Source organism: Fundulus heteroclitus, chromosome 19 (assembly GCF_011125445.2).
Source record: "Fundulus heteroclitus isolate FHET01 chromosome 19, MU-UCD_Fhet_4.1, whole genome shotgun sequence".
In the NCBI taxonomy this organism is placed as follows: Eukaryota; Metazoa; Chordata; class Actinopteri; order Cyprinodontiformes; family Fundulidae; genus Fundulus; species Fundulus heteroclitus.
In genome coordinates, this window is record NC_046379.1 from 26,862,794 (window position 1) to 26,874,014 (window position 11,221).

The following is an 11,221-nucleotide window of genomic DNA, read 5'->3' on the forward strand; positions in this document are numbered from 1 at the left end:
ACTTTATATATACAAGTGCACTCTCACAAACACCTACAGGTTCTTGGATTCAGGTGCTTACAGATTCACTTCTATACAGTTAAACCCTATCTTTAGCTTTGGCTGTCAATTGATACATCTATTAAATAATACTACGTATTTTTCAGTGATGTTATCAAAGGTGTTGGTTGTTATCTTGTTCTCTCTTTTCCCTCTACTCTACTTTTGTCACCTCTTCTCCATTTTAGCATTTTTGTCTCATCTTTTACGCTTCCGTTCTTTGTCTTTTACCTTTCTGTTTCTTGCGTCCATTGAACTTGAAATAATCCCAAAATAATATCTAATAAAGTATTTGTCATATATATCAAGCGGAGCACTATGGCGAAAGTTGTAATGCTCCCTATGTGAAAGTAAATCTGTTGGGCTCTCTTTGGGACTTAGATAACAATTCTTAACACTACACAGTCAGACAGGACATGCTAACACAAAAAAACTTAATTGACTGCAGGATAGGTCTGTATTATGTTGCAAAATGTAATTTTCATGATCCCACGGAATAACCAAATTAATTTTTTAAAGACCTGCATCTTCCACTCTTTCCACTCATACAGAGCTTCAAATCATTGGAATTCCTCATGAGCATGATCCCCACATTAGCTCGCACCGTTTATCTGAACGTATTCATTTGCGTTTTAATGTGCCACTAATTGTACCAAAAGGAGCAGCGATATATCTGAAATGGTGCATTCAGTAGACGTCATTTCCGTGCTTTCTGCGTTATTTTTCACAGCAGGGTCTTGCGTAGACAGAAGACTCCTTTCTGAAATGCTTGCACGCCTACACGCGGTACTTTCAATTGTAGAGCTTCTTCTTCTTCTTGGGAGACAACCAAAACCAACAGAGAGGAACAAATGGCCATGAGTCTCATTTCTTCCCTTAGATCCCTGGATCCACCACTCAGGCCGCGACTGGCTCGGTATTGTGCGAGAGCCGGATCCCTGGCATTACCCGGAGGCTTGCACCGAGCTGGAGAGGGACAAAATAACAGTAAAAGGAAATGACAGTAAGAAGGGGGAGTACACACACACACACACATACACAAAGAAAAAAAAAACAGCGTGGCTAAGAGTAAGTAATGTTCCCTTTAGAGATATTCCACAAGAGAAACAAAAGAGGAAGTACTTTTTCATCCACGGGGATGGCTGTCCTAAAAAGCAGGCCTCGCCATCACAAACGTCTGTCCCACATCCATCGATGCAGAAAAGCTTTTACAGTGGGGAGGGAAACCGGTGCGTTTCATTCAGAAAGATCAAGGGTCGCCCCGGTAACTGTCGCTGATGTTATTGCTCAGAAGCGGGGAACCCGATTAGCAATTGATAGTTGATGTCCCGAGTCTGTTTTACATGAACACAGACTCCTTTAAAGCCCCCCGCTGGAGCACCGGCGTCAAACTGAACTGACAGCTGCTGGCGTCTACAAAGCCTTGCTAGTGTTGATAACCCTTCAGCTTTTCCTATTTGGGTACAACAAACGTCAGTGTTTTGAAGTTGGATTTAATGCAATAGAATAGACCAACATGAAGCAGCGTAGGATGGGGAAATGGAAGGAAAAACATATTTGTTTTTGTTGAAAATGTACAATGTTTTGGTTTTATTGTTTGTTACATCTCCACAGTGACGTTGATTTGATATTCTCTCTTTTTTTCCATTATTATATCGATATGAATGCAACAGAAACAAACCATTCATGCAATGTGAGGACCCAGGATACAGATTAGGATCTGTATCAGACCCCTCGTCCCCGTCCCCCGGCCATGCAGTCCAAAGGCACTCATCTAGAAGTTATTTTGTGTTGAACTGTTTCTGCCCGTCAGTTCTTGAAGAAACTGACTGTCCAAGCCCCCATTGCCTTCAAGAACCTGGGCGTAGTGGAGGAAGCTGCTCCTTGCCTCAAACAGCACATTCGATTAAACCCTTTAATAGTTTTAATTTCCCTTTATTAGCTTTGCAAGCGACAGCGGGAAACATAATTATCTTCATCACAGTTTTGTTCATTTGAAATCAGGCATCATGCAAAGAGATAAATTAGTCTCTTTAGCAAAAGGGCAGACTCCCCTCCTGCAAAACAGCAAATAATTAATGGCAGGCTTTTTTTATAGTGTGGGAGCGGGAGGGAGGGGAGGAGGGGTGGCGGATGTAGGCTTTAATCATAAATACATAACAAGCTTAGGAATATCCTAATGACTGCCTAGAAATATGGCATTAGCCGGTACCGTGTCTGTTGTGACATTCAGGATTTTCACTTCCTGCCTTTAAAAGATGGTTTCGTGTTTTGAAGGTTAGGTTGATGCTGCTGCCCGCTGTGCTCCTGCTGTTTGTTGTCATGGCCTATCAAGTCCCAGCAGTGACGCTGTGGCTACTTAAGTGCATCTGTCAAACCATTTGTCTGCCATTACTGGGAAACACAGTACTTCTAGCACTTCAGCGATTTAAAAGAAGACTTTAACGTGATCTTTGACCAATTCTCATCCCAGTTCCAGTTCTGCAAACTAGGTAGTGGGAGGTTTGAGGGTCTTCGTCTCGCCTCCCAACATGGACAGGGGTTAAGGGGACTAAACATGCAGCAAGGTTAACTTTGGTAGGAGACTGCCACCGAGTGACAGAAGAAGGTCAAAGCATCCTTTTTTCAGAAATAATTAGTAAATCACACTTGGTGACAAAGTATTGGTAGTTATCTCTATTCCCTTGAATAATATTTTTTTTATTGTTTATTGTGTTTGATTTTTTTTCCTTATTTAAAAAAAAAATAGCCAGCAGTTAGTAAGAACAGCTCTTGGCAGCAGGTGTGTTGCAAGAATCAGAAAGCCCCTCCGTTCCTTAACCACTAGATGGAGACATTGGTGCGTTAGCTTTTGCTTAGCAGAAGAGACGTATAGAAAGATAGTGAGGAACTTTTATAATTTGGGTGCCTTCCTAAAATAAAATTATTTGTGAAATTTCCTGCATTAATAAATAACAAAAATTAAACAAAATTAAATTAATTACAATAAATAAATAATTATGTGTCACTGTTTGTCATTTATAAAGTGCTTTTTTGATTTGGATTTTTTTTTTTTTTTTTTTGCAATTTGTGGTGTTACGACCACAAACGTCGTATTTATGAGAACTTTGTGCAAGAGATCAACAGACGGTTGGACAAAATTGTGGAATAGGAAGAAAATTATATGTTGTTAAGCTTTTTTTGGGGAAATAAATTAAAGACGTTTATTTCAGAATCTGAGAAATGCAGATCTAGAGAGTGGAAACTGATGCCTGTTCTTAGCAAAACGGCTAAGTATATGCAACAGGGTATGTGGACTGAAGTTTTTGGATCTTGTTCCAAATTCTCAGCTGGATTTTCTGGCCTGAGACACTGAACCATTTTAACAAATGGCTATGCTTTGATCTAAATCATTCCATTGTAACTCTTACTGCTGAGTTTGAGGGTTTTATCCTGCTGGAAGGTAAACTTCCAGTCCCAAAGTCTTTTGCAGCCTCCAAAAGGTTCTCTTCCAGGTTTAGCCTGTATTTAGTTCCAGCCGTGTGCCCATCAACTGTCACTAGATTTTATGTCCCAGCTGAAGAAAAAAAAGCATCTCCTTAGAGGAATGTTGCCACCACCACATTACACAGTGGGGGTGGTGTGTTCAGGGTCATTTGCAGTGTCCGTCTTCTGTCAAATGTTGTGTTTCACATACAGTGTCACATCTCCTTCCACATGCTGGCCCGATCCCGTGCATGGTTTGTGACAAAGAGCAAACAGGATTTATTTTTCTTTCTGTCAACACTGCCTTTCCTCTCACCACTCTGCTGGAAGGCCCAGATTTATGGAGTGTAATACTACTAGTTGAGTGACATAGCTGCCAACAGAAGCCAAGCTACTGTGAGAGTTATGGTGCTGTTGATGTAAAATAAATATAAAAACACCAAGACCTGTGACTGTAGTCATAATCATGAGAAAACATCAAGACTACTCCAAACAGGAAAGTCTATCAAGATTTGAACAAGAAGAACCAATTTAAAGTTTGCTACAAGATAAATATTTTAAATCTCCTGCAACTGTAGAGTTCATAATCTTAAACACAAGGCCAGATTATGCATTCTGGGCATGGGCTCAGGGATCCATGTTACAAGTTAATGTGCAAAAGTAAAAATGTTCAAAAACAGTTGGGAAGCTATTCAATAATGTGCTTAGTAGGGCTTTGGTTACATTTTATAGTGAAAACATATTCATTTATTCATTTGGAGTTATTTTAATCTAGATAGTTTGGTGAACAATTTGAATTCAATGCATCATGGAGTTAAAAAGGCCGTATAAGTCTCTGTAGAAGTGCTGGTGAAGAAATCTCGATGGGAACCTGGTTCAACATAATACGTTCAACAAAGGGGGTCGGCTTTCCAACATATTGACATTTTGTCTGTGTCACAACAAACCTACCTGGAGTGTCTACCACTGAAAAGGTAACTATCGGTCTTATCTGAGCAAAGCACAAAACTCCAGCTAGCAGAGTTCAGCATATTACACATGTTCACATTTGTGATGGTAGGACCAAAAATGATTTTTCTGTGGCATCACTCAAAACATCTGGCTGCTATGTAATTAGAGTCAGGATGCCACCACTCTCTTTGCTACAGTTCTTTAAACAGTGACCTTCGAAGATGACACGGAGAACCCCAGGAGCACTTCAGAAGGTTGTCAGAAGAGTACAAAGAGCAACCATGGGAATAACTGTTAGGAGTGAATAATGCAACAATAACCGGGCGAGTCTAAATGTGGAACAGCTGTGAGGAGTGTGCGCACAGAGTGACTGAGAAGAATTGTCTGGAAATGACACAGAACTGGTGTGACCCAAATACAAGGGGAGACAACTGATTACCACAGGCACAGGAAAAAAAAACAAACAAGTAAATTAAACTAAAACTGAATCCAAATGGGTCCAAAAGAAATTGCAAAGCTAACAAAACAAAAAACAACTCAAATTCCTACTGAACGGAATTCATTTATAAACATATGTAAAGCAGTATGTATAAGAAATATTATTAAAATCTGTTTCAGATACAGTTGAAGAAGTTCTAATAATAACTAATAATTGTGCCACTGGTGATTTAAATACAACGCTGGATTTTTCTACTATTTTCAGTGTGTGATTATGTTACTGAAATGTGCTGATCCTTGGAACTTCAGTTTTGTATTTTTCTCGTTTTGTGGTTTGGTTTGCTTTTACTTTTTATGTATTGGTAGGCTTTCCCTTTTGGACTTGAGCTCTTAGTTCCTGTTTTATTTTGAAACCTTTGTTTTCTTGAGAAAGGTGCCTTATTTACTCCCTGCGTCCCTGCATCGGGATTCACTTTCAAAGTTGCGTTGTGTTCTGTTTTGCAGAATTTTCTGGTTTCTGTTTGTTCTTAACTTTCCCTCAGTCTCTCCGTCCTGCTCCCCTTGTTGCTGACTTCCATTCTGCTAGTTCAGTGATCTTTGAAGCTGTCGAGTAATCAAGTTTTTGGTTCTCCTAACGTTTCCTCTTAGTGCTTTTGCTCTTGTATCATTAAGGTTATTTATTAGAAATCATCCTTCCCTATGAGGCTGTGTCACCTCTGCTTGCATTTGGGTCCTCAAACAACACATTAAATAAAAGCTGAAATGGCTTTAGGCTTTTTACACATCATCAGTGATGCCGAGTTTTTTTTACAACTGCATGTATAATATTTGAATTTATCACAAACATAACTGTGTCTTCCATAATTGTCAGTGTCTTGCAAATGTATTCATACCAGTTGCAAGGCACCAAATCTTAGCTTTTCACCTGGATTATATGTCACAAATCAACAAAAAAGTAATTTATCTAGTAAATGGGAGTAAAATGATGAGAATATAGAAAAGACTAGGAATAAGGATAAATGAGTAATGACATTTGAAATCTTTAATGATATTTTCACATTTTCTAAAGTGCTCTGGTTTCATTTAGATTTCTGCATTTCATGATGCTACAACGACCAAGTTCAATGTGTCATATTGTGTAGGCTGTTGGCAGGAACAAAGTGGAGACATGAACTCAGGAACAGCATGATGAATAGAAGGATTTAATTATTGTTCTAAAAATGCAGAACTCACAGTAAGTTGCAGGACTCAGAGTGTAGACAGAGAAACAGTAATGTAGAAAGTAACGGAGTAAGGCTGCGGAAGAACCTGCTGATGAACGAAGATAACCCATGTTCTTACAGTCATATCTGATAGATTAGAATATCATTAAAAGTCAACTGAAAGGTAAACAAATAGATGTATTACTCACAGACTGATGTTTTAAAGCCCTTATTTCTGTTACTAAAGATACTAAAGATTTTGTTTTGCTTACATACAATGAAAACACAACGTTTTTCATGATTAGAATATTACATGTAACCAAAAAAAAATGAAATTTTAATACAAAACTGTGGGCTTAATTAAAAGTATGTTTAATGCTTGCTCAATCGCTGTTATTTTCAAAAGGTACCTTTAATCTGACAAATCAGTCTCATTGGAACCTGTCATTATTTAGGTTTTTGCTTGTGTTTTGGATGGACTTTTCTGGACTAATTAGGTTCCACTCCCCTCTGTCATCAGCCACTCTGCACCTGATCAGCTCCACCTGCTGCACTAATTACTGCCCACTCTGCTCACCTGTTCTCCTGCCTACAAACACCGGCCTCATTCATCCACTCACTGCCAGAATGGGTCCAGCAACACCGATGCATCGGCCTCATAGAGCGGAACCCGTGTCGATGTGTGTATCGCTACGGGAAAGTCACGTGACCGATACAGGCACCGTTTCAAACTGATTGATGCGCCAAACTGTGTTTATAAGGAAGTGCATCTTTTCACGGGATGCGTCTGCCAAAACAATCTTGGATCTTTTGCGTTTTAACCAACTCATCAAAAATTATGGAGCTTCCTCAAGCAAAAAGAGGTTTGCTCTGTGTGGGACCATTTTGATGTCATATCGGAAAATAAGGTATTTTTTTTTGATTTCCTTGTTTCATCCTGTTCCTCTCAGAGTTTCCAATTGATTTTCTGAATAGAAATTCATTTCACAGTGACTCTTAGTTTACTGTTCATATTTTCTGCAGGTCAAATGTCGCATTTAAGCAACCGAGCTTACACATTTGAATAGAAGCACCTACTCAACGCTGAGGCATTATAGGGCCAAGCATGAAAACGAAATCCCAGACACACCCATAATAAACTCAGGTATTTTACAACTTACTGACTGCTGTTTTATTGACAATTCCGATGAATTTTATTCTTTCTCATTTTTAACCATCAAGCTTCCAGGAAGCAGATGCTATATGAGGCTGTGCTTAGTTTCATTGTGAAGGACTGCCACAATCGCCCCCGCCATTGTGGAGAATGAAGGGTTCAGGCAGCTGGTTCAGCTCCTTGAGCCCTCATATGTTTTGCCAACCAGAAAGGTTTGTGTGGAAGTTATCTAAAGTGGTGGTTTATTTATCCAATTAATTTTATCTTGAATTTAAATATGTTTTTATTTTGGTTTGACTTGGTGTGGTTTTCAGACCATCAAACAAATGTTGGGCAAAAAGTATGAGGAGGAACGGGAACGAGTGAAAATGGAAGTACAGCAGGATGTGGCAGTGAGTATAACCGCTGACATGTGGACATCTGTGAACATGGAGGCTTACTTAGCTCTAACCTGTCACTACATTAATGAAAATATGCAGCTGTGTACATCTGTGTTGGGTGTGCAATACTTTCCACAAAGTCACACTGCTGACAATTTGGGCCATAACAAATAAAGTAAAGTGTCTTGTGACCGACGCAGCACCAAACATTATTGCATGCGCTAGACGGCTCCAAATTCGGCACTCAATTTGCATTGCACATAGTCTCAATTTATTAGTTAGAAAACCATGTGATCAGATCCCCACTCTTACTTCCATCAGACACAAAGCCAGGCACATTGTCACATACTTCAGATCAAGCACTACAGCCAAGGAGAAGCTTGCTCAAGTGCAGCATCAGATGGGACGACCAACCCTGAAACTTATCAATGAGGTGCCAACACGCTGGAACAGAACGTATGAAATGCTGTCAAGGCTGCATGATGAGAAGGAAGCAGTGTGGGTATCTCTGGTCTCTCTAAAAACAGATTTGACTCCACTTACAGCTGATGAGTTTACCATCATAGGAGAAACACTACTTGTGCTTGCTCCTTTCCATCAAGCTACAGTGGAGTTGTCTGCAGAGAGGAGAGTGTCAGGATCAAAGGTCATCCCAATGATGAAAATGCTCTATATGCCACTTGAGCGTAATGCTTCAACCTTGCACACTGACAGAGCACGACACCTGCATGAACACCTGGTGACACTTAATGACCCCAGATTTAAATCTCTTGGGTTCCACAGTTCCAAGTGCAATGAGGCCCTCAGCAGACTGCGGACAGACTGTGCATCAATACTTGGAAGCACAAATGAGCCCCAGCCAGGAACTTCTTCACAACAGCTGTCTGCCCCCACTTCAGGCATGATATTGAGCATTATTTGTTTGTTGTCTGTAAATCATGTACTAAAATGCCATTATTTTTTTAATAGATAACCTTTGGGAACATCTCGATATCGAAGTGGGGAGGCAGACCAAAAGTGCCACAGCTGATGCCATCTATGAGGTCCATAGATACATGGCAGAGGGCATTATTGCTAGGTCCCAGAATCCTATTATATACTGGAAAAACCAAAAGACAGTTTATCCAAACCTCTTCCGCCTGTCCTTTAAAATTTCAAAACGTTGGAACAACTTATTTTTTTTAATAAAAATTTGTAAAAATAAATAAATAATAAATGCTAGTCCACAAGCATCCTCATTCACAACATGTTTACTTAGAGGTTATTATATTATGATACAAGTTCTCATTATTTATTAACTGTATCTAAAATATCAAAGATGTTTTAAATTGAAATGAAAATATTAAATAATATAATGCACCATACAATGAATTAAATTATATTGGTGTATAATAGGTCATCAAATCAATGTCAGTTAACTCTGTCAACTAGGTTGCCTGTAGGGATTTTTTAATGTCCAGCAGGTGTCAGTATTCAGTGACACAACATCAATACAGTTTGGTAATGTGTTGAAAGTTTCATGACGCCTCATCAACCCATCACTAGCTGCCAGTGTCTGCGTGCTGCACAAGTCTGCCTTCTTTCCCAATGAGTTCCAGCCGCTTGCTCTGCCGTTCTGGTGGTTTCTTGGCCCGCATCGCCTGTTCTGGTCAGCCCTTAACTTCATCTCTGGTTCTGGTCTGTTACTGCCTGTAAGTTCCTGGTCTGACCCTGCTTGCCCTTACTGTCCTGGCTTGGTTCACATAACTACCTGCACGTGTTGTTCTGCCCATTCCTGCCAGTATTCATCCTCCTTCAATAAACCTTTGTTTAAAATATAACTCAGTGTCTGGTTGGAATATCGGGTTCTTCTACCATTGTTCATTACAGGAACTCTTATTCTAATTTATTGAATATGACTATACTGCAGTACGGCTGGAGACAAGAACCAGAGGAGCTAATCAGAGGAAATGCAGAGCAGCTGTAGGAGAATAAAGGTAGCACAGCTGAGGGAGGGAGATTAATTAACAGAGGGGAGGCTGCACTAAGACACACAGAGACTTTTAATCAAGGGGGATTGATAAACATTGAACTGAGAGAAATAAATCCAAATGTACAAAGAACAGAACACAAGAATAAACTAAAGGTCTGTTTTCTACTTGGTTTGGCCTGCCCCGCTTGACTCCTTCCCGCTCGGTTTAAATCTGCACGGCTTGTGTTTCGACCTGCCTGTGAAAAGCCTGGAAGAGGGAAAGGCCTCCTGGGCGTGGCTTTAGCCCCCGGCCCCCACGCCCTGTTGGTGACATCAACACTTTAAAGAAGTCTGTGAGAACTGGTAAACAACAATAAAAAAACCATTCTAAATAAAAACAAAAAATACAAATGTTTGTAATATTGCATTGTGCAAGATTGTCCTGGATATTTTTTAGGGATAAAATAATCCACCTGGATAAATATCTGGATCACACAACAGTTTAAATGTTTTAATAAAATAAGGCACAACTTCTGTCTGCCTACAGAGATATGTGTGTGAGAGAGAGAAAGACGGAAGCGGAGAGGGGAGATGAAGACTGTCTGTCTTGCTCCAAAGTTTGCCTCACGGAGTTAAAATTTAGAGCTCTGTGAGAGTTTTGCCTCAGCCATGGCGGGAGCGACAAGAATACTTTAAAAGTGGAAAATATTTTTTACCATTGTGAAATTTTTATAGGTTGGGGGATCTTTGGTCAGAGGACCGACCAGCTCTCAGCGGGCTTCTCCCTCCGCTGCTCTCAGTCTGAAAGGCAGACTGTAGCTCTGCCTTCTACTAAAGACAAGAAATAAACTAACAATGCAAGGAAATGCTGAAAACACAAACACAATAGAAACCCAAACACCAAGAGTCATGACACAATGTTTATTGGGACCAAGAGTGAAGTTGAAGAGGAGTGGCATAGCCTTTTAAATCTTCTCAATTTGATAAACAATAATTTGAAAAGTGTAGTAATATTTTTTAATTGTATTCATTCCCTACAACACTTTGTGGAACAACATTTAACTCCAATTATAGCTGCATGTTTTTGGGGGTACGGATCTGCCAGCTTTGCACTTCTAGAGGCTAAAACTTTGCCCGTCCTGTTATACTAAATAGTTAAAGCTCAGTCAGACTGGATGGACAGAATCTGTGAAGAGCAATTTTCAGGTCTTCCCACTTTGATTCATTTTGGACTTTGACTGGACCATTCTAACACATGGATATGTTTTGAGCCAAACTCCTCGCTTGTAGACATTGTTCTGCTGCATTGTTCTCACTCCAATCTTAAGCCTTTTGTAGTCTATAACAGAAGAAATCCCTGCCGTATACTGCTGTCACCGCCATGTTTTTTGGAGGATGAGGTTTTCTAAGTGATGTGCGCTGCTAGTTTTGGTCCCATCTCATCCCAGCCTCTTCTCCCAATTAACACTTGCTGTGTCACCAACATGCCTTAGGACTGACTGTTTCAGCACCGTCCAATCAATTCTTCCATTTAGGACAGCTTTGTACTCAACAGGGAAAAAGTTTAATTCTTACTTAATTTTATCGCAGTTTTGTGATATTTTATCTGACTGGTGGAAAGCCAGAGAGGCCTGCAGAAACA

At 39.9% G+C, this 11,221-nt stretch overlaps 1 long non-coding RNA gene across 1 annotated transcript; it reads left to right on the forward strand.

Annotated features, from left to right (window-relative positions):
* The first annotated feature begins 7,378 nt into the window (after positions 1-7,378).
* On the forward strand, positions 7,379-8,521 carry LOC118567067. Its single transcript, XR_004933453.1, has 3 exons — positions 7,379-7,460; positions 7,563-7,640; positions 8,412-8,521. It is a non-coding gene; the product is annotated as an uncharacterized LOC118567067 (long non-coding RNA).
* The last annotated feature ends 2,700 nt before the right edge of the window (positions 8,522-11,221 follow it).